This window comes from Neopelma chrysocephalum, unplaced genomic scaffold (genome assembly GCF_003984885.1).
Source record: "Neopelma chrysocephalum unplaced genomic scaffold, ASM398488v2 Primary Assembly neopelma1_42b, whole genome shotgun sequence".
In the NCBI taxonomy this organism is placed as follows: Eukaryota; Metazoa; Chordata; class Aves; order Passeriformes; family Pipridae; genus Neopelma; species Neopelma chrysocephalum.
Window position 1 is genome coordinate 1,755,864 of NW_020897701.1, and position 24,920 is coordinate 1,780,783.

The 24,920-nt window shown below is 39.7% G+C and overlaps 1 protein-coding gene across 9 annotated transcripts in view; it reads right to left on the reverse strand.

Annotated features, from left to right (window-relative positions):
• Positions 1 to 21,564, reverse strand: part of TRIM2 (tripartite motif containing 2) — a 93,570-nt gene extending 72,006 nt beyond the window's left edge. For 2 of the 9 annotated variants that reach the window (XM_027676896.1, XM_027676894.1), the window contains exons 1-2: positions 21,268 to 21,564; positions 20,574 to 20,893 (exon numbers count right to left, since the gene is read on the reverse strand). The gene's annotated coding sequence lies outside the window, so the exon portion shown is untranslated. Of the gene's footprint in view, positions 1 to 3,245; positions 3,383 to 20,022; positions 20,434 to 20,573; positions 20,894 to 21,267 lie in introns of those variants that run through there. The other 7 variants (XM_027676897.1, XM_027676895.1, XM_027676906.1 and 4 more) reach the window with 5 other exon arrangements.
• Between the last annotated feature and the right edge of the window lie 3,356 nt (positions 21,565 to 24,920).

The window sequence follows — 24,920 nt, forward strand, 5'->3', positions numbered from 1 at the left end:
GAATTTTGCACCAATAACCTGCCTAGCAATCCTTTTCTTTCCTAGGTGCAGTGCCTTCTCCAAGTAACACCATCAAAATGAAATGCACATATGAGAAGAAGACTCTCTGCTCTTGATGTATGAGTGAGATCTGGGTACTACAGCCCTGCTGCTCTTTCTTTTTTTAATAGAAAAGGCTGCATGCTTAGCATTTTTCATTTTTTTTGAACCAACCAGTATGTTCCACTTTAGTGGCAACAATACCCCTTACCTAGAATAGGATCTAATAACTAGGAAAAGGGACCTGGAAAAGAAAAACTCAAACCACAAATGAAAGATTTTAAAAGCTTTCATAGGTATGGGTAAAAATTGAGGATATTAGCATGGAGGATAGTAGTCAGAGGGTTTAGATTTAAGAGACAGGGCAACTTACCCAAGGAAGCTGAGGAGGGGTTGTTTGCAAATCTCAGCCTTTATCCCTATGGAGACCTGAGTTCTATTGATAGTGATCGATTTTATAAGGAATTCTGTTCAAACCTGACAGAAGGTTGCCATTGCTTCTTTCAGTCCCTCAGACTTTTTCCTGCTACCTGACAGTTCAGTTTTCCTGGTCAGACTCAAAAAGCTGATGGGAGGGGGGCACGTGGTATTTCACTCACAGGCTCTCCCTTATCATAATCTTAATTCATGTGTGTCAAGCACGTAGGACACAGCAGAAGAGCACCTGCTTAAAGTCCAAAACCCTGAGATGAAAATAACCCTTGAAGCCTTCTGCTTTCACTAAAAATTCAAATGCCCAGTGTCATGAATTACAGCTCTAGTAACTCAAAACTCTTATTAATCCAAAGTTGTTCTTTCCCAAGAATTCAATCCACTTTGAGAGCTGGCCTGACATTCTCAAGGGCAATGAAGGGGAAATCTGGTAGTCTTAGTAATCTGGTAACCATAAGTATATTTGGGAAATACTGGTCAGGGTTTCAGTCAACTCCAAATTAATACCTTCCATTAAGTGCTGAACAACTGAACAATAGCTATATTACAAATGTGCCTGCATTTTCCTCAACCACAGGAAAATGTTGGCAAGTGATCCTGCAGTCAACATACAGTGCACCTAGAGAGCCAGAGGAAGAGAATGAATCGCAGTAAAAACACAGCCCTGGAAGCAGATCTTGGTTCTATTTCCAGTTTTCTTGCAGATTTCATTTCCCTCTTTTGTAGATTGAGGACAATATCCTTATCTGCTTCCCAGGCTATCTGAATGCTCTATTAATGAGTACAAATAAATAATTTTGTTTTCACAAACTGCCTACCATCTCAGAATCAAAAAGTGCAATTATAGCTTATGCAGTTAAGAGCATTTTTTTAAATGAAGGATGTTGATTCAGCACCTCGTTTTAGCAAGCCCTGTGAATACATCTTCAAAATGAGCTCTCTGGGAGGAAAAAAATCAATTTTAATCTTCTGCCTGTTTACCCTGATGCAAATCAAACAGGCACAGTCTGCCTCTACAGAGCCAGCCATGTTGTGCTGAGCTCGTGATGCACAAGGGAGTTCTTTCTTTAGCCAAGAGAGAGACAATGTGGTAAGCATATTGATTACTCCTAACTATGTACTGAGAGCGCACAGCAAAAACGCCTAGGTGTGTATCTCATGGCTTTCACTGTTACTTAAGTACTGAGATCCTGCTTTCTTAATCTAGACAAAAACCAATTTCATTTCCATCTTTACTAATCAATGGTTAGTATCTATCTGCTACTTAGAGCGACTGACTGAAACACTCTGGCTTGTGTTCACAGCCTGGCACAGAAGCAGCTTATTGCTGTAATTAGCTTTAGTTCATACACTACCACACATGCACTGTATTGCTGTAGAGGAGGCTCAGTCTCAGGGCTGAACAACCATCAGCATCAAGACCCACCTAGTTAAAATGTACCAAGTACAATAGCTGCCCATAATCTGACCAATTTTATTTGAAAGTTTTTGCCTGTCTCCTAGCCACTGCTTCCCACACATAATATTGCTTGACTGGCCCTCTGCAGTTCACAACTCATTGATGCAGTCCTTAAGATCCTATAGATGAGTAGGAGAGTTGAGCCAAAGGTCTCCAGACTGCATCAGGGCTGTCTGCAGAAGCTGTGCACAGCCCCAAAACACAAGAAATACAACAGAGATGAAGGCACAATCCCCAGGGCATCCCCCTATTGGGTACATCCATAAGGGGCAAGTTAAACAAGCTGAAAGGAACATGGTATCAGGCCTTGCTTTGGATTTGCTTTTATTTTTCTTTTTTTTTTGCATGACTCAAGGCTAATAAAGATCTGATTGAAACTTACTTTCCTGTGATTTTAAAAAGAAGAATAACGAACACACTTATTTACAGTGGCTGCTACTTTTTTCCCCCAGGTATCTTAAAGTCTGACCCTCACTTACCACATGAAACCTAGACACAGACTTGCCAAAACTTCAGGAGCAGACCAGTTCTAAGATTCTGCGTAGTGGTCAGCTCTGACAGAGCTATTAAGATTTTCTTTGCTGGTGTAAATGGTAAAAGAAAAAATCTAAAAAGTCCATCAATATATGCTATGCAGGACCAAGTTGAAGAATACTGTCCAAGCAGGTAATATTTTATTTCAAATTCTGAAAATTAGAAAGGGCATATTAAAGATGCAAGAAGTCAAGCCCATTCCATCTTTGCAGTCTTTTGCTCTGTGGAGCTGTGAACATTTCCCAATAGCACTCAACAAAGAGGACTGAAATCTCTGAACGTAACTTTGCTTTTCTACTGCTAGGCATATATCTTCGATTATGACAGCACATATCAGCATTTTGGGGAGCATTCATTTTATAGTATCTAATTTCTAGCCATTTCACACTTTTCTAAACCACACTACTCATGAGCTTGAAAAAACTGCTGTTTGAAATATGACTGGATGATCAAATACTGGAAATGTAGCTAAAAATAATTAGATGCAGATTAAATAAAGTAATACATATATATGCACATAAAAAAAAAATAACCTAGTAAGTTGAAATGGGTTGTGTTACTATTAACTTCTTCCCTTTTGCCTCCCAGGAAGGTCTCATTTGAGATTGAAATCGTGTGGTCCTTGTAGTCATGACACTGCATACAAAGTAGCTGCTCTTTTACTTTAGACAGAGGAAAATACTTTAATAGCTGCCTCTCTGAATGACAGCGCCTACCTGCCTTGCTAAAACATGCCCTTAGTCTTATGAGAAAAGCCAGAAGACGACAGAAAGCTACTTACTAGTGTTCCATAGAGTCCACGCAGGAGCATTAGAGGCTGAAATTCGCTGTGCCTCTGATCAGAAGATTTAGCTCCCTGCATTCAGACAGTTGGTCCCATTACGGCCATCGGGTGGCTGAGTTAAAGGGTGGCCTTGCACAAACATAAACAGCTTGTCAGCACAAGCCAAAGAGGCGGGTCTGCCCTGCCAGCCACAATGCGAGCCAATGATTAGCTTCTTCGCATTCTGGGTGTTCAAGATATTGCATTTCATTCTTAAGCAGGGGAACAAGGGGGACTGACTGGGAAGGGCCAGTGCTTGACGGTTTGCTGCTAGGCATTAAAAGGCTTAAGGTGGAAGGAAAAAAAAATCAATAGGTCACTTCAGGAAAAGCACATATTTGCTGTATATTCATACAAACACTTTTAGAGAGCCCACAGGCATCTCCAATGCATTGTTCCTTTTAGGTCAATCAAACATACGAACAAATGAACAAAAAACCTGTAAATTAAGTTTAGCTCATATTCACTGTAAAGAAGTTTTACTTGCAAAGTCTCTGATTTTTCTTTTCTTCACTCTTTTTCTTACTCTCATCCTTCCTAACATGCTTTATTTGCTGACACTGGCATTTCTCACTTCTCTGTCACAAATGTCTTACCCTGACCTTCTTGACCTGACCCTCCAACCTTCATTGATCCTCCTATGACTGCTTCTCTTCACCTCCATCTTAACCGCTTGTTCTTTTGGTCCTGATCTCCCCGAATGAGCAGAGTCACAACAGAGGCACCTTAGAGTAAGGTTCTGTGAGAGAACCAAGTTGATGTAGCAACTTACTGCTGTTAAAAGTGGAGGCATTGAGTCTCCCCTCTCTTCAGCACTACATTGTGACCCCCTGTCTGTCCCCCCCATCATTCAAGGAAAGGTAATGTATGTAGCACAGAAGCAAATATTTCTCTGTCAGTTTACTGATCTTAACACAGAGACAAAAGAGGTATTGCATGGAGTGAATACTCCCTGAAATACAAGCTCCTGCTAATCTTGCCTCAGCCATCTATGATCCCACCTGTCTCCCCAAGTTCCTCTCTCCTTTGTTTGAACTGAATTGTTCCTAGTTAATTGAATACCCTGCTTACAGCTGCTGATCCCATTTCATCCCAGCTCTGTCCTACTTTCTTATGCCTCTAGTTTGGCTGTGAGGCCTGTCTGCCACCAAAATCGCTCTCATCAAGTGTTTTATAATAACTCCCTGCATAAATATCATTCTTTGTGCTTCAAGCCTCAGGCTCTTTGAGCTCTTTTTTGCTTTGGAAATAACCAAAATCCTCCTTAAAACCCATGCCATCGTTTTGGCTTTAACCATTTTTTCTCTGACTTTTCTGATTAATTCTTCTCTCAGCATCTACCCCTTCCTCCCTCACAATCCCAAAGGCACCCTACTCTTGTTATAGTCTATCCAGCTTTTACTATTTGCTTGTGCAGGCTCCTGTACCACTTTATGTCAGTGATTTACAAGCATTCATATGTATTTTTCAGCTTTCTGATTTTCTCCAGTCCCATATTTCACCCTGTGTTTTAGGCATATTGTATTAAATGCCTTGACAGCTCCTAATTTTAAGATCCTTTCTGGGGTCAAATTAAAGCAGTGCAATCACACTACATTCATTTCTGTGTAGTCTTGGCAAAAGTAATTTCTCTCCCCCTCTGCTTTGGTAATGGAGTTGAACACCCTGCAGAAGCAGATGCTGGAGTTAACACCTCATTCAGATGGGAAGGCATATCACAGCTCTCGGGCTTCTGCTGACAGGCTGCTCAAGAGTTCTGGCATATAGCGCTGCATCACAATGTATCAGGGTCACATTTGCAAGTTTTTCTTCACAGTGAGACATACTAGGCATGTTCCTCAATGATATCTGAGATTCTGGTGCAACTGCACAGCTCCATCAGCTGCCATCCAAGTATATAATCTACACTGCCTTTACTTTTACCCAGATTTCCTACTTAGTTAACTCTGTGCTACCCACACTAACAATATTATTTTACCAGAGCTTTTTTCTAATACTTTTAACATGCAAATCTCTGCTGAGATCCCTCGTATGATCACAGTATTTGATTACTTTAATTATTTGGATTAGTGAGCCTGGATCTTATTCCCAATGCACCTGCATTGTTTTCCACAAAAAATTCAGCAATGGAGGTTATCTTTTGTTCCATACCACAGCCACATTGCCTACAGCCCTGTGAAAGCCATGCTTTCTTGTCCTGAACTTCAAGGCCTTTTCAGAGTTTCTTCTTTCTTATGGATCCACTTCCACAGCTCTCTTCATCACAAGGCCTGTCTTTTCAGCTTTCTCTCTTCCTACAAAGCTCTCTTTTCTTACCTTGTCCTCTATGAAGAGAATGCCCTGCTTCATTAAATCAAGTTATCTATTCTTCTTTCTTTTCTACAATCCACTTGTCACAAAATATAGAAATAGTGTATCAGTATGAGAGTGAGGAACAATAAATAGTCAACAAGTCACTCCAGAAGGAGGGATGTTTCATCTGTGTATATAAATAATATGTGCTAGAAATCTTCTACCATCAACCATATATCATATGTTATGCACCTTACACTGTTATATTTTAAGGAACAGGACAGGCATGAAAAGCCCTTGATGGATATGCATCAAGTGCCCAAACACTGTACATGAGATTGTGAAAAGACTGCTATGAAAAGACTGTTTGTAGATGCACAAGAGAAAGCAAGCTAGCTATTGCATCTCTGATTCCCATGGCAATTTATTTAAGATGCTAATTCAGTGTAGCCACAAACAAAAGAGAGAGCGAGAATGAGCTGATTTAGTGGACTATGTTGAAAAGGCACACTTTAGACAAAGTGACCCTGGGTACAAGTCCTGCAACTCCACTAACAGAATTATGCCAAGGATGAAGCTGCCTCTTTGTCCTTAAGCCTTGTATGACGTAGGAAAATTGTTATCAGCACTGCCAATGATACCAACCCAGACACCAGCTCATGTCCAAGCTGATTTAACAACTTACTTTTACCAAAAGGGTCATCCTGCCCCCTCTCTTCACCACCATTCCCAGCTGCACAGGCCTGCCCCTCTCTCATGCGTGTTCCTGGAATGGTGTGAAAGCTCACAGACCAAATTTGTTTTGCTGGGTATGTTTTTCAGACAGGTTAATGATCTGACTCATCTCCCTGCCATGTTAAGCAGCCCAAGAGCCAGCAGAGGTAAATAGTAAGCACATGTGGCTGAAAAAGGAGAGGGAAAAAGGTGGAGACCAGAATCACCGCCTTTTTCATAAGCAAAAAGCTGACTGTCATCCCTAGAAGCTACTATCTATTCTGGGGTAAAAATTAAAACTCTGACCCCCAAAAACATGTCGTCCTCAAAAGCTCCTGTAATCCCTTGTTTGATTTCAAGCAAGAACTAAAATGTTTTACTGAAATGTATTTTCTAAAGGAAGGTGTGGTTTTATTTTATTAAAATGCAAGTTTCTGAAAACATAGTAATAATTTGTTTTCCTATGGAAAAATTTGGATAGGAGATATATTTTGACAGGCAAAAAAATGAAATATTTAAGTTTTCTGCATCTGAAAAGAAAATATTTGGGTTCTCTTCAACATCTTCATTAATGACTTGTATGCAGGACTCAAAGGAATACTAAGTAAGGTTGCTGATGACACTGAATTGGGAGGAGCTGCTGACTCCCTCAAAGGCAGGGAGGCCCTGCAGAGAGACCTCAGCAAATTAGAGGACTGGGCAATCACCAACCATATGAAGTTCAACAAGGGGAAGTGCTGGATTCTACACCTGGAATGGGGCAACCCTGGCTGTACATCCAGTCTGGGGAATGAGATGTTGGAAAGCAGTGCTGTGGAAAGGGACCTGGGGGTCCTGGTCGACGGCCAGTTGAATATGAGTCAGCAGTGCCCTGGCAGCCAGGAGGGCCAACCATGTCCTGAGGGGCATCAGGCAAAGCATCATCAGCCAGTTGGGGAAGGGGATTTCCTGCTCTGCTTTGCACTGGTGTGGCCTCACCTTGAATATTGTGTGAAGTTTGGGCACCTCGGTATGAGAAAGACATTAAGCTCTTAGAGAGCATCCAAAGGAGAGCAATGAAGATGGTGAAGGGCCTTGAGGGGAAGCTGTATGAGGAGCGGCTGAGGGCACTTGGTCTGTTCAGCCTGGAGGAGACTGAAGGGAGACCTCATTGCAGGCTACAATTTCCTTGTGAGGGAAAGGGGAGGGGCAGGCACTGATCTCTTCATTCTCATGACCAATGACAGGACTCAAAGAAACAGTATGAAGCTGAGTCGGGGAAGATTTAGGTGAGATATCAGGAAAAAGGTTTTCACCCACAGGGTGGTTGGGCACTGAACAGGTTCCCCAGGGAAGTGGTCACAGCACTGTCACTCAGACCAAGCCTGTCTGAGTTCAAGATGCATTTGGACAATGCTCTCAGGCACATGGTGTGATTCTTGGGGTGGCCTGCATAGGGCCAAGTTTTAGATTGCTGATCCTAATGGGTCTCTTCCAACTCAGCATATTCTATGATTTTATTATATGATTCAGCAGAACGTTGTCCACTCTCTAGATTGCAGGCTCCATGGCTAACATTTTGACTCTGTCCCCTTTCATATTACTATCCATGCAATTGGCTTCTACTTTTTATTGCTTGCTTGCTAAAACTGTTTTTTTTACTTTTCCCATTTTGTGGCCTCAGCCCAGCCTCACTCTGCCCTTTCTTCTCAAAACACAAGTTCAGCTGGATGCTATTTTGCCTGTCCTTTGTGTCTCCTTTTGGGGGCCAACAAGGAACCTCAGATCCCCTGAGGCTCAGCCTGACCAGTTCATATCTATTCCGATGCTAGAAGTAGACTTGTCCTGCTTCTCCAGCAGTAGCCACAGATGCTGCAGAATGGACCTGAGTGAGAAGATTTTTGTCATGTTTTACTGGCCTGCTGTCAATTATAAAGTGAGTTACAAATTATTCCCAGAAAGCACACAAGCTCAAGCAATGGAAGACTTTAGATAGTGACAAAAAAAGTGAAACTTTGTAGCTGAATTGTTTCATTTTCATATTAAAAAGGAAAACAAATGTCAGAAATGGCAATGGGAAGAGACCATGCGCAGATGCAGCACACTAACATATGAGGCTGCAATCAATGGGAACTTGGGCTCAGTCCCAGCTCAGACCCTGTGCATTTTGAACTTTGAGCTCTTGGACCATTTCCTAATTAGAGAGCCAGAAACACACTGTGGAACTATTTAACCCTTTGCTGGTGCCTCCCGAGGTCTAGCAAGTGCCAGAAAAGACTCTGGGGATGTATCTAACCTCTGGAGGCCATATATACTATAGGCAGTATCCCTATGCCCAAATGGCTTAACTGAAACAACTCCTGTCAGCACCTCTCCATGCCTCTCTACACAGAAAGGTCAGGTTTACAACTACTCCTTCCTGCACTGCTGAACAATTGCTGGAATCTCTCCCTAATGTGCCAGCTTCCTATCCAGAATCTGCCTCTCTTCAAGGTTTGTCATGGTTCCTTCGCCCTCATCAGTAATGCTACACGAAGGATCAGATCAAACAGAGATACGTGCCAGAACTTAATAGTGTAAATAACGCCACACTGCACATGCAGACTTGTGTCTCTACTCCACAGGAATGGAAAAGCAGCAGAGTATTATGAAATGGTAAGTGTACCCAAAAATACAATTATAGCATTAGAAGCTGTGTGGAAAGAAAACAAGGGCTATACAGCTGATGTACATCAGCAGTTGTCATGTCTGACTATCACTGGTGTTCTAGTTAGAGCTGCACTAGTGATTTTATTTTTTATATCCCTCTGTAAAGTGGTAATATTATGTCTTACCTATTTCACAGGATAACATCAGCAGGGTTTTTTTAAAAATTTCCTACCACCTCTGAGGTCACTTATTCCAAACATAACACAAATGCACTAATAAAAGGATGCACCTCCAAAAATATATGCACTGTGGGCAAAGATTAACTTCGGGGTTGTAGAATATAGTAAACCTACTTAGACAAGAAGCGAAGCAAATCAGCCTGTCTTGGGCACCATGCTGCCATAACTGGCTTCTATACCCAAGCTGGCTATAAGCCACTTTGAGCCTTGCTATACTACACTACAGGCATTTCTCTATTATGTGAATGAATCTAGAGACAACATTTAAATTCCACTGTTGTTTGGGAGCGATTCATGCACTTCTAGAGGGATTTTTCAAAGAGTGCTGAAACACCCTTTGGCTCTGATTAACTTCAGGGTCCACAAAAATATTTCAGAAGGACAAATGTTTTGACTTTGAAGCAGACCTACATTCTGAGTGTCAGGTACTCTGACAAAAAGCCAAAAAAGAGCTACAGACACTAGTAGCACACACATCCACACTAATTTCAAATTACAAGATGACTTGTCTCCAAGGAATGCTTTTCCATATAACAGCATAAACATTTCCAGCAGTACCTTTGGACTGACAAATTCCTTATTAGGTATGGCCTTTGCAATGTGAGTTTGTTTACAAAGAAAAAAGATCACCTCTCCAGTTCCTTGCAATTCTTTGTGAGCTGAGACGTTCCTGCTCACACAGAAGAACTCAAGGGAGATATTCAAAAGAACTCTTTTGCAAAGACCTTGCTGTTACACAACAAACAGATACAATTAACTAGAAGACTGCCTTCAAGATAGCCATGGTTCATGCTCCCATTAGAAACCCTATTCATCTTGAGCTCAGCAGAAAATATCCCACTTGCTTCCTCGGCACAGAACCAAACCTCTGCATCAACAAGAGCAAAGGATGCTCACAGACCAAGAGGTATTTGCCCATCACAGGAAAAATGCCCAGATTAGCAATGCAGTGACCTTGGTTCAAAGAAAGCACTTTAATACGTGCCTTCCTGCCAAGCATATGAGAACTCCCGCTGATTTCACTGTCACATCAATGAGGTCAGCCATGGATTAATCCAGGAACTGAAAGGAATTAACTCCCTTCACACATACACACCCCATTGAATAATGGCCAGAGTGGTCTGCGCCTAATGGTGCAGATGTGACTTGTCCCTCCCCTCTCCCAGTGCGGATCAGGAGTTTACCTCTCCTTGAATGAAACTACCCATTCATTTTATTCCTACTTGGTGAATTGGAGGGAGGGGGATACCAAGAAAAATGCTATACTCAACTTACTTTTCCATACCCTTTCTACCAAGCAAGCCTAGAGAAAATGTGCTAGTTACCTAGCATGCAGAAATACTTAAATAATTTAAATGCTTGAAACTGCAGAGACACAACAAAGGTCAGAATCATTCACTTGGATAAAGAAATGCTTTTAAAAGATAGTGGTGTGTACTGATAGAAGCCTGCAAGCAAACACAGCAGTCCAAGTTTTCAATATCCTCATATAACAGGCTAGTAAGAGGGAATTTTGATGAATTCCAGGTGTTCTCAAGTCAAGTTCCTGGTGATTACCTATCCCCTATAAAAACAGGGACACGCTAGTTCTCAAGCAAAGCTCTGTTATAAAGGTATTCTGAGCAGTAGGAGAGGGAAAGAAGACAATGTTAGAAGATACTACACACTTTAGCGATACAGGAGAACTCAATTAAAATATAAAAGTCCTCCTGATCCAAGTAGCACATGGTTAAACCTGTCATGTAATCAGAACCAAACCACCTCCACATCTGGATTTAATTATGTCATGCCATTTTATAGCAGTCTAAGAAAAGTGAACTGGGGGTAAAAATAATCCCAGAGTAATCCTTGAGTCAATCACACATATAAGAACCTGAGTGAAAATGGATAACAGACAACATCAGCAGACTGAGCATACAAAGGTTCTTATTAAAGGCAAGAACAACAAAGAAGTGTGCAGACAAATGGCTCACTTCAGAATGAAAGCACCTCCCACAAATTTCTGTATGGTCTATAAAATTCAAGCAAACCTATGAAACATGCATACTTGAAAGAATGGAGTTCTGTTCAATATGCTCTCACTGACTTGAAAAGAAATGGAATTCATGGAATGCTAAAATGCTTCAGAAATACATATACATATTTAAAACAAATTCTCCATGAGAAGTATTTGTATGACTGTATGTATACACAGCAACTGTAAGTTATGGGGAGAAATCTCCATAAGAATTTGTAATTAATTTTAATACTTGTAATTAATACACAAGTAGCATGAATTAAGAATTAAACATGACATTTAATTATTTATTCAATGCAAGTCTAAAATCAACTAAATTATATATTTTCATTTGAAAACAAAAAAGTCTAGATAGGTTTCTTGCAAATGTTAACTGAAGGGAAGGAACTTAAAGTCTTTTGAAATATTACCTAGCCAGTAAACAAGCTTGGAGATATTGTATATTCCATCTCAAGCAAATAAATAAATTTTTTTAAAATGTATATGCTAAAGCAATACCAATGCTATCTAAATTAGTAAGGGTTTTCTGAAGGTATGCAGCATGAAATAAAATTATAATCTCTATAACCTGGATCCAGCATCACTATGGCATTTTTACATTAATATGAAATCAGTTCCATCTCAGTCTGCTTTTTGTTCTATTTAACAGACACTTATATTTAAAAAAACCTTTCTTCCAGCATTCATTCTTCTTATTGCTTTAAAAGTAATGAATATTCTGCCTCATTCCTTGAGCGAGGACCCTCTGATTCTGTTAAAACAGTCACAGCTGCCCTACTGCATCACAGTGCTCTACCAGGGCCTTTGTGTTGACCCAGGCTACAATATGTATTAAATTATAGCTCACACACTGTGATTCTGTTTGCATGCAAGGAAAAAAAATCTGTGTGAGGTAATATTGCAGTGTTTGGATGAACATCAGGCCTTGAAAATTTGTGTGCATTCACTTGTGCTTTTCTGCATGCTCGTCAAGGTCAGCAATGTGGCACGTTTAAAGGATTGTTGTTTGCTCTTGGTTGCTTTCTGACTCAAGTTCAAGCTGAAAGAGACCACACAGAAGGTGGCCGTGATAATTGCAATGTAATTGCTAAAATTCAGCAATTGATTGGATTAATGCAGTTACTTTAAAGCCATATTTCTTGGTCATTTTAAGGACACGTTAAAGACAGCAAAAAGCACAAGTCAGCCAGAAAGGAAGCTTATATTGTAGTCCATTCCACTGGCATCCCTAGATATGATGATGCCTAAAATTCCTTGATACTCCAGAGGATTCAGGAGCATTAATGTCCACAATACAAAATAACAGGACACAGGCACTCTGGAAGAAAATATTCTGCAGATTCAAAAATCTATTTAACTTGGGAATGAGGGAAAAAATCAAGTTTTCCCAGTAGCATTTCAAAAAATGAAACTGAAGATGGTCCAGTCTTTTCGCTTTCACTTCCTTCCTCATCCACAGTAATCTCAGACTCTACAGCAAGTTCCAATATCACTTTTTGGAAGGGGAAGAACCACAGAGGTATATTCAGATTTTTTCTAAGAAATCTTGTTACAGCTATACTTAGGAACCTCCTTGCTACACAGAGGTACTGAATGCCATGATAATTGCCCAAAGCAGCATTTTGTTGTCAACTGTGCATTTTTAGTGCATTTTGGTAGGATGATCTGTAAGCATAGTAATTTTATATTTCTCCATTAAGTGACCATGCTTCAGCATTTAATATATTGACAGCATTTAGGGGCTAGGGTGAAATCTTTCATGCTAGATGTTTGTCTCATTAAAAACTTCAGCCAAAATCATTGATTTATTTCTGAGAGCAAGACTAAGAAAAATCAGATTGCTTTGCACGACAAAAATTCACGTCTTTATTTCAGAACCACTAAAATCCTCTGTTTTGCAGTAGAAGCCTGAATATTAAACAATTGAGTGTGGCTTTATTCCAGAAAATGAATTTTTTAACATTTCATGAATACGTACACTAACCTCACTGTGTCCCGATGCATACTCACTTGGGAGACAAATTTTTTATGTGATATAGGCATGTTGCTTTCTCCCCTTTCCTAGTGTTTGTGTAGCATACCTTAAATATAAACCTTGCAGCAGAGAATGATATTAAACAAGGCACATCACACCCAATTCAATGAAAGAGGACAGTTTAAGTTCACAAGGCACTGAAGGAAACTCTCTGGTATGAGGAGAAGTATTCCCATGGGCAGCTTTCTCAGAAGAAATATTGTCTTACAAAAATTCCCCAATATGAAATATTGCTCTTTTTATTGCATACTGTACTAACACTATTTCCTCACTGTCAGGGCTGTTCCTTCCCTAATTACAACTGTATTAGCCAGCTCAAGACCTCATAGTGGTCAAGGAGTGCACTTTGCAGGTGAGCAATAGTGGAAGGTCTTGGTCCAGACAGAGCCAGTGGAATCTGTTCAGTGAATGAAGCCAAGTGAATGGGAAAAAGAGTCTCCTCTGTCACTGTATTTTTCCAAGTTGGCTCTCCATGGGATCATACTTTTGCTATAGCAAATAAAATGGCCAACAATTGTTAGTAGCAACAATTAAGCCATACATTGTGCCTTTTGGAAAGCGATGGATGGAGTTTCTTGTACCATCCTCAGCCCAGCTGCACTCTTTGTCAATTCCTCCTTCATGAAAGTTGTGCTATTTGAGCATCTGTTCTGAATCGGTAGATAAACAAACTACTATGGACTTCTTTGTATACATACCCATTGACAAATAGTCCTGTGAAGAGACAGCAATCCACTGACCTAGAGAATTGCACTGCCAGTGTGATAGGCAGCCCTACACTTACTTTTTGTCCCCTCCCTGATTAAAGCAATCACCTGAAGGGCTCTCTTACACTGTCTTTACAAACACTTTTATTTAAATAGTTCACCGGAAGCACAGATGATGCCATACTGATGTTCAGCCACTTTTTGCCCTGACAACACTCAAACTTTCCTCAATGACAAAGAGAGGGGAAACATATTTACAGGAAAAAGCTTTCCACATGATAGGGCCAGAGTAGTGTGGATTTGCTGCTCCTGCAGGATCTAAGCCATTTTTTCCCAAATCAGGGTTGCATAACATCAGCTCTGATTTTTCCAAGGGCTAGCTGGCTGAGGATCAAGGAGTATCAAAGAACTTTCTTCTTTCTGCTCTCCATAGCACTTGCAATCAGGTGAAGTCCTCTCTGTGTCTATTTGCTCTCACCCCTTCAAGAATAAAGCAAAGCAAAACCTTTCAGAAAACATTTTAAGGACAGAATAATTTTTTAAAAGCACTGCCTTAAGCCAATGATGTGACCTTTTGTTGCCCCAAAAGGATAAACTCACACTTCCCAAGAAATAGAAGTGTTTTGCATGGTGGTCCTCCCTTACCTACATTCTGTGATGCTGACCAAGAAATGAACATTTATGGAAAAAAAGGAATTAGCTGCAATTATTATTTTAGTGCATGAACAACCAAGGTCAGAACCAAAGCAAACCATCACGTCTCCTAATAATTACAGTGAAAATAATGACTTATTTTCTCATCAATAATTATTGATTTCTAGAAGACCTTTGATGTCATAGCATGGTGTTCATTATAAGCCCTATACAATAGTATCTATGCTACAAGCATGTTAATTTTCAACATGTTCTCAAAAACAAAAGAAAAGCTGAATAAATTCTTCATTTCTCATTTTGAAGCACAGAATCTTAATTTTATAGAGAAAAAGAGTACTTTGGCTATTCCACTTGGTAGAAACACTGGTGGTTGGAAGCCCATTTGGAGTAAAAATTTGCCATGAGAATAGGCAGTATGAGTTATGTTCACTTGTAGGATGGCTACATCTTGGCCAAAGGTTAATAAGTATATTGTCCTGGAAACTCCAAACATGCTAAAATAATTTGGCTGTTAGTTATCTAATTCTTTAATCCATTTTCAGTCTCATTGCTTTACTTTTACATAGCAATTACTTAATGTCTCAGCATTATCTAAGGACTAATTTAAAACCTGAGGGCCACACATACTCTAACACAGCTAGAGCAACCTACAGATTCAGGTATGTCAGAGGGCAACACTCAAAATGTCAAGGGAATTGATGTCAACCTCCTCTTTCAAAAACTTAGCCCTGACAAGACTAGTAGTTCCAGCAGGAACTACTTCTCTGCTAAGACAAAGACACTAATTTCAGCGAGCCTATTTCCACAGAAGAGTGGAAACTGGTTCATTACAAGGCGTTCAAACAGAAGTAGCTCAATATCAGTCTGCAAATTCTCTCATTATTTACAAAAGCCCCTTGTGTCAGTGAATTCCCACTGAACTGAAGGAGGGAGGGAACAGAACAGAAAAGGTGTTTAACTTTTTTCAGTTACTCCCCTAGACAGGTAAAGGAGACTCAAAAGTATTGAAGCCTTTAAATTAAGACCATTTATCTTTCTAAAAGACAAACAAGCTGCAGTGATTTGGTTATTTCTAATTTACTGTTTTTAAAATTAGGTCATTACTTTTAAGAATGCTTGGAAATAAATGAATGATAGGACAGGATTTCAGAATGTTCTTAACACTAATCCATACCACCATGGGGATAAATTGCTTTGCTTTTAACCTTCTAGCTAATCCATTTGGGAATCACATTATTGTCTCATAAAAAAAGAGGCACCCATCTTAATATTCCTGAACTAATGAGTTCTGCAAAATCCTTTCAAAGTACTAGCTAACCAGATTGATAAACTACTGCTTTATCCATCGAGATCAAGCTGGATTTATGATTAATTGCATGCTTGCAAATAATCTTTCAGACTTCTACTCATTGTTCCCTGCATGAAAAAAAGACAGACATTTTATGAGTACAACAGCCCTTCATGTTTGTTTGCTTCCATTCATATAGATCCTTTCAACTGCTTTCTGGAAGGGTCAAGCAACACCGTCAGAATATATATTTAAATTTAGTGTTTAATATGTCACTAAAGTGATACAAGTTGCAGTGTCAATGCAAAAAGAGATATTATTGCAAAGTATAGTTTCAAACTGAAAATAAAAAATCCTCGGAACTTCAAGGTACTGCATCTTTTCAACTGCAACTGGGCCCTCTGGGATCCTTTAGAGTTTTTTATTCCTCCATATACAACTAGGTTTATCACTTCAAAATAAAAACGGCAATTAGAAATCCTAGTGGTTTATGCAATATACATTTCCAGAAAGAATAATTACAAGTTTGGCTTAGTTATGTAGGTTACCTTGCTCCATTAAGTTATAGCTTGTATTCACATGCTACAGCCTTGTCTCATGAAAAATGATCTGAAGAGTGTACAAACTGAAAAAATTAAATACCTTCAGCATGAAATAGTGCATTATAATGTGGCTTTGTAAACTAGAGAGTTGTCCTGATTTATTTCAGATGGCAGATTCAGTCCTACTTTACAGGTATAAAAACTACTGTGTACTTTACACCATATTATTCAAACAAAAGGTAGCAGAAAAGGTGATTTTAACAGATGTGGGACTGCTCCTGAAATCTACTTGTAAGCTGGATAAGGAGCACAGTGATGGGAAAAATCAGTCTTGCAGAAAATACAGATGAAGACTCTCATCCCATGTTGTGATCCCCACTCTTCACCTGCCTGAATCACAGCACATGGTCCATGATGAGTCAGTTACTGTCTGATGGCCGTGTGTCATGCTGCTGCTAGTTCATGCCAATAATGAACATTGAAATTTAGAATCTGTAAATAACTAAAGGTAAACATGCTTCATTAAACTTAATAAGGAATATTATTACCTTAGCAATTATGTTTATCATGAACCTTAATAACCTAGTAATTGACAATAGTGTCTTAATGATTTTAAGGGGAATCTTCATTGGTGGCCCACAACTATTTTGTAATTATAGTCATGTTTTGGTCAGTTGAGTTACTTTCAATTAATATACTTCATTTACTTAATAGCTAAACACTAACAGCCTAAGGGAGACACTCCAAGTGAATCAGTAAGACAACTTTGAAATAAGGTCACAGTAAGTGTATGTCATTTTCTAATTTTAATTACATGCGTTTTCAAGGCCATGTCTAAGAAAACTCTGTTATCCTGACAACCAATTCAGATGTAACATACTACTGATATCTGTGTTCTGAATTCAGACGAAGAGCCAAACAAGAATGGTGCTAAGTGTGCGCTAAGGAGGTTTTTGTAGTACAGCTTGTATGCAGTCTGGGGACAAGTCAGAATTTCATATCAGGTGTAATGACTGATGTTTAATGAAATGATCTGACACTGCACAGCTTCCTAGGAAATAACCAAGTCCTGAATAATTTGATTTAAAAGAAATTACTGATTGTGCAGTTATTTTTCTCAGATTTTTTCTTCATGCAGAGCCCACAGAAAACAGCAGCCATTATCAGGGATGATTAAATAGATGGAGCCTACATGTGGTTTGATGTTTGAAGATCAAAATCCAAAACTCAGCCTAGGTATCTGTGCTGTGGTAAGTTACATTAATTGGTACTCTAGTTACCTTTTTATTCCTCAACTAGATGAGCATAATGGTTTTCTTCCAAACAGATTTTTTCATCTTAATAAGTCTCAAATCACAGAAGTATTTGTGTCAAAGTAGATAGAAATTTGAAGGTGGAGGAATGGAGAAAGGAAGGGAAGGAAGGATAAATTTCTCTAAGATGTTTATGGGAATTTGTCCTTACCTATCTCATTTGTCTCAAAATTCTTTGTAGGGAATTAGGAGAAAGGAGGAGTGATCACAGAACACTAACTAGAAAGAAAAGACCAATATGGAGAGAAGGTGGTCATGGAATACAGGATTCACAGTTTTAAAGGACAGATGGGGAGGGACACACTTCCTCTATGAGTAGCAGTGAAGAACACTAAAACACAGTTACAAAAAGTTGCTTGCTTGTAGTAAGAAAACGAACTTGGAATGACACAGAACTCCTATCTTGAAAGAGAAGGAAAAAGGGAAAGAAATACTGGAAAGGACTATATACCTTTCAGCATGTTGGTAAGTAACAATGGATTTGGCACTATTAAATCTGAACATTGAATACTTTGCAGGGGTTACCTGTGTTGGCAGCTCACCCTGTGCTTTGCATGGAGAATACTGAGAATTCTCTTGAACTGTGGCCAGCTGCAAACTGGCTGGACATGACTGGTCCAGTGCAGTCACTGGTGTACCACTTCTTATTGTCTAAGAGAGGTCAATCACAATGTGAACAGGTTTGTTCCCTCATCAACTGCCTGGCTTTTCTATAGGCCAAGGTAAAGGATCAGGCAGTTTCACACCTCCCAGAAATATTTATGCAGCAGGGGGGAAACCAGCAAGGCAGTCTATCACAATGTCACTGATCTGTTACCAGGGGGTAAAGGTATCTGAGCGAGCATGGGAATGCTCACACCTCAGAGCCTTCAAAGAAAGTTACAAAGCATCGATGCATGTAATAGCAAATGAAGTTCCAGCTCAGGACTGCAGCACCAAGAACTGCAGGGGATTGTTTAGTATTCAGTGAGCATATGCCTAAAAAGTCAGTGCACATGCTATCAGAATTTCAGCATCCTGTTGTGCATTGATGAACTTTGCTTAGGCTTCATCAGGATCCATTTACATTCTGGATAAGAGATTTGGGAGGAAAACTAGTATACAATGCAAAGGGCAAAATTAAAGGCCAAAATCTGCCTTTCTGGATATCTGTCAGGAAGATGTCTGAGCAGATTTTAAATAAAACGCCTCTGAAATTTTCCATCCGTGTCCCAAATCTTCCCAGAAGAACTTCTGGAATTATTCAGGACACATATGAATAATTTCTCTATATTTTAAAGACTTAGGCAGGGGCTTTCAATGTTTAATCCAAGCAAGCAGTGGATTAACTGTCTTCAGCTGAAAGACTGCCAGCTGACTACCCTTCCCCACACACATGGCATTTGATGTCTGCCATTTTAATATTTTGACATTTTTGTGAGAGACATTGTCCTGAAAGGTCACCACTTGTCTCAGCAGTTGGCTGACTGCCACTCAAGCTTGGGAAGCTTAGCTCCACAGCTGTCATCAAAAATGACCATTTTCAGTGCTAAGTTTCAGAGAAGCTATGAATTTCTGACTGTCTATAAGGGAAAAAGGAGACAAGAGGAAGGAAAGAGAAGCTTCAAAATTACCTTTTACTTGCCAAAATGAAGACAGGCATTTATACACATATGTGAGATGAAGCTGAAGTATTGCAAGAGAAGCTTATAAACAACAGATTGATCAAACATACCTGTGTTACAGCAGCATTATCAAGGGGGTTATACCATGAATATGTTTAGCCCTCTCTTGCAGCAAACAACATAACACACATACTCTCTCCCTAGTCACTTAATGGCAGTCACCTGTTAACTGTGAAAATGACATTTTCACATGACTCACAAGAAGTTTACAGTACCGCAGTGGTCCTCAAAAAATAATAAAACCTATAAATAAAGCAAGAAACATGACGCAGCAACAGAAGCAGACTGCAATCTGCATTTCTTGTGCAATTATCTGATATTTATACTTGGTACTGATCAGAAGCTGTTCATTCACAGCACAGTAAGAATTCACTAGCCATAAACTCAAAAGGACAATTACTCTACAGAATCTTTGAATTAGAAAGGAGAATAAAACCCAAGATGCTGTTTCTTCAGTGCTACGAGACCAAAAAACACTGAAAAATACCAATTCTCTTCCTTACAGTATCACTGCAACACCAAGAAACCTTCAACCCACTGCTTCCCAACCACCTTACTATCCTGTCTTCATGCCACACAGCAGATAAAGATCATCTTCATGCATAGACAGAGTGAGATTGGTGAAAAACATGCATTGCTCACCGTGCTATGTTCATTGTTCTTATCAGGTCAGCTGCAGACTGACTGGTGCCCCTTATGATGACTATTTGTTTGCGTTTCTTATAATAAGGTACTGTCGCATTTCCTAATGAGAAGTCTAGGTCTGCATTTATGGATTTTTAAAGAAAATACAGTGAAAAATACCAAGGGAGATTTCTCCCCTATGTACTCACAAGCTGTCTATTACAGCTGAAGTATCTTTCTTGCTGTATATCTAATACTATCTAATCTAAGCAGAAAAACATCTCTCTATAAGTACCTCCTGCATTTGCTTGACTTCTCCCCTCACAGACAAAATTGCAAGCAGATATCCCCGAAATCAACAAACACAACTACAAACTACTTGCTCTGGAAAGCGTTCATGCATCCCTTTCCCTCGGCAGCTCTTCCACTGAAAGCCAGAACAATACTGCAGAGAAGCTTTCCCTGTCAGGATGTTTTCAGCTTTCATCTCTCTGCTTTTTCAAGCAGAAGACTGAGGTAGAAACCTTAATTAGCAATCTGAAAGCACCACACAGGCAAGGAATACTTACATTTGCAACTGTATTTGTGATATTTGCGCACTGATCCAGCGACTGGTGATTACAAAGAAGAGAAAGAGTTTTTTAGGCTGCCTTTCAAGTCTTGCAGCAGTGAAACGAAGGCTGTTATCTGAAAGCTACTCATTTTCTATATGCTGTGCTCTACTTGCTTCCCATGTGCATACAACACAGCTGCCAGATTTAATAACCATGTCAGCCTGCTTTCCCCATAAAGCAGCAGAGAGATGACAGGATGAAGATGAAGTAGCCAGCACGTTAATCTGTAGTTATGGCTGCACTAAGCCTTGAATGAATGTCATGGTTTTATTGCCCTTTAAAAAAAAAAACCAACAAATCAACACTATTTGTGAAAAAAAAGCCCAAAAGGATTTCAGAAATGTCAATCCATACTTGCCTCAGTGACATTAAAGTACATTAAAGAAATTTCTCCTTTTTTTCCTCAGTTAACAAATCCTAGGACTTGTGTTAATTTCTTTTTCCTACATCCCAATCTTTCAGAATACATTTTTCCTAGCAGAGTATGTCTTCTACCCCAAAAGAACAAAACCATTGACAGGCAAATCAATTGAGCTTCCCTCCTCTCCGGTTCCTCTCTGGAAGGAAATATTTCCATACCTGTTTGTCTTTGTTGACTTCTTTCAGGAAAAGAAAAAGTTAATAAAAAAGGGGTAAAATTGTCTTTTACCATTTAAATTCTCCCACGCACAGTGGTTCCTAGAGCACTGGACTTTAGTATCTGATGTGGTCAGTTCACTGCCAAGGTGGAGCATCGCCGTACCTCCAGCTGCAAAACCAGTTCCATGTGAGGGAAGGGTGGCCAGACTTTACACGACCAGAGAAGGTGCCACTCATGCAATCAAGAACAACAAACTAAAAATAAACGAAGAAGTGTTCAGTTGAATTTGCAACAGTGCAGGGATGCCGCAGAGGTCATATGACATCTGTGCGCGTCTTTTTCTCTCATTTATATTCCCTTCACTTCCCTTGGAGGCACCTGTCTCAGCGGGGAGTGGTTTCTGTGGAAACTACAGACAGTCGGTTTTCCCCTCAGAGAAACTGTTACTATGGAAACCTTACATAATGTATATGGCCTAGATTCTTTTTAAAAATAATCTGACCCTGAAATTCTCAGTATAAAATAAGAGCTGATCTGTCTGGGGGGCAAGAAATATAGTTATTTAATAACTGCATTAGAAATATAGGATTAAAAAAATCCAAATGGTGTTACGAATTAAATGAGAGTGTAGGGGGCATGTCATTGCATCAGTCACAAAGACAAAATAATTTGTAAATGCCAGTAAACAAGGTCCATTATTTAGCACTTGTGGGAAGCAAGGAGGAAGGGAAGCATATACTTGACATCATGGCTCAGTGTAGCAATCAATACTACATCTTGCAGAGTCGAGCTTTTCCCTGTGTGTTCATTTTTCCAGCAACCAGGACCTCAGTTAAAGATGTGAGCCCAAATACTTCTTACATCTACCCCATTCACAACCGAAACATCAGCTTCAAAGTCACTTACCCTACACTATGAAATCATGCTGTGTTAAAACTCGAGGAAGTGCCTGAAAGGAGCTGCATGAGTCAGTGAGGCTTAGCATGCAGTGGAGCAGAAGCATAAAAGGCACACTGCTTATATGACTTTCCTCTCAGCTCAGACGAGACAAACCTGCCCACGGTCATGGTGGGCAGGGTAGGTCTGTCAGATTGCATTGGGGACATTGGGATGTAAGAGCCCCAGTAATGGGGCTGGGCAGGGTGAGGGAGTTTTGCCTTCTAAGTCAGCAGCTGAAGACCTGGTGGGTCGGGAATGACATGGAGTAGTAGTCACGTCACAGATGTTGTGAAACGGGTAGGTATATGTCTCCCTTCTCTCCCCTATCTGCAGCCACCCTTGCAGATAACCCTTTTACTGGTAATACAAATCAAATCAAATCATTAAGAGGGCACAGCTACCTGTTTAACTCTACACAAAATTGGTGATTTCAGTTGGAACAATATTGTTAGGGAAGCTTTACTAAAACCCTGCCTCTGAGATATCTGTGTTGTGACTCAGTGGACTGATATCTCTCCTGATCTGTCAACCTAGCAACCCTTATTAACATGAAGGACATTATTATATATGGGGACTGATTTTTCTTCTCCACTCCTATTCAGAAGATGAATAAGAGAGGGCACTCAGCCTACAGAATATTTCCCCAAAACTTTAGTGAGGTCTTCCTACACTCCCCTGTGCAAAGGGGCTCTCCAGATGGGACAAAGAAGGCATGAAGCATTGCTTCAAACCCCACAGCATTTATCTTCCTTTCTGGTGTAGTGGAGACACTCTAAGAAACGACACTCATGATGCCTGAGGATGAGGTGCTGAGGTTGAGGTTTGGGATCTGGCTTTTCCAAGCGGGTGTTCAAGATCAGGGTTTCACAAAAAAACTTGTTGGTGCCACAAGTCATGAGACATTCTCTAATACAAAATCCCTCAAAGAGGTTTCTCTGTACTGAGCAAAAGTCCCCGGACTTTTAAATTAAAGAAGAAAACTGCTCCATAAATCGCATTGAATACAATGCAATACAGAATATCTACTCTGATAATCACACAGAGCAGTACTTTGTCAGAGGCTGTGCACACACACCTTTTTGTATGTGAAAATCAAGTGTTGTATGAAGATGTGAAAGCATTAATATTCCCTCTCTTTTACACAGAAAAACAAAGGAGATTTGATGTATGGTGTTAACTTAAATTGGTTTTGAGAAAGTTCAGCATCAGCAGGATACAGTCTAAAACTTAAATGACTGAAACTGTTATGATTTATCAAATATCACATTCCTAGGCAAACTTTACACAGGAGTCAGGCCCCTCTAACTTTTGAACCCCAGGGCTCTCATGTTCTATCCACAGGACATACAGCCACAATGTGTTACAATCAATCTTTTGCCTTCTAAAATTAAAAAAATTAAAAAGTAGAAATCTTTTCAACAAGACATCCTACATCCACTTCTGAATTAATCTTATATGCAAAATTAGAGAATAATTAGACTATGTCTAGTGAAACATGTATTTATTGGCCCTAGGAAAGACAATATATTCAAAAAGAAAACCAATAAAAGGAAAAGATTTCATAAGCAGATTAGAAAGAGCTAAGCTGTCACTTAAACTCATGTAGTTCTGACATTTTGCTATGTAAAACCTTGAACTTCAAAGAGTACATTGCACAAAGACAGCAACAGGGACAAATTGAGAAATGAAAGGTAAAGCGATGAAGCTAACAGCTTATTTTTAAAAAAAGAAACAAACATCTGACATAGAATGAGAAGGCTCAACTATTTTTCATAGCTGTGCCAAGTCTCCCAACACAGAAAAAGCCAACATGGTTACATGACTTCTGGACTGAGCTAAGTAGCATCTAGCCAGCTCAGAGTGGAAGCAGCATAAACTTGGATCCCTCTCCATTTATCTACGTAGATATTCTGTGTGTTTCCAATTCATGGACACCTGTGGCTTCCTCAAGCAAAGGACAGCGTGTTTGGGCACCAACCTCAGGAGTGGACATTTCACTAGTACCAGTGTGCTTCCAGTAATTTAACATACAGCACTTAACATTTCTTACCTCAAACTCTGACAATGCTGTAAGAGACCTGGCTGAGATACTGCTGAGAAGGCAGTTACACTAACCAAAGAAAGATTTGCATTCACAGCAGGACTCAGGCATACAGAGATGCAGCTGTAACCTGTGAACTTGCTGTTACTTTCCTTCCAGCAGGGAGTTAGCTCACTCTAGGAGTCCAAGCTTCTCTTGACACCCCAAGATCTGCAATAATGGCCTCTCGGTGAATAGATTCAGAGAAATGTAATTGAGCTGTTATGACCTGCACATTGTTTGGCACACATCATGGAACATTACAGCAACTCTACAGCCTACCATATAGAAGACTTTCAGTGGTTATTTAAAATGTCTTCCACCCATTCCATCAGTATTTATTATATGTTTTCCACTTCTTCCCACACCATTACATCAGGTCTATGAAAAAATATATTAGCAACACAATATTACATATGGCTTTACTCAGAGATAGATAGAGGTGTCAAAAGAAATCCTTTGTACAATATTGCATCACTTATTCCAAAAGAAATCTCTAGTTGTCACACCACATCACTTAACTCCTTTTTACTTTACTCCTGCTTTTACATAGACAAGCTACTTGTTCAAGGGTACTGACTGCTCATCAGATTTAAATTGCTTTTGATACTGTAGTCTCTTTTCTCTCATGGTCCTATTATAGAAAAAAGTCCTACTTCCTATCTACTTGGATTGCCATGCTTTGGATGAGGAAAAGAAATCT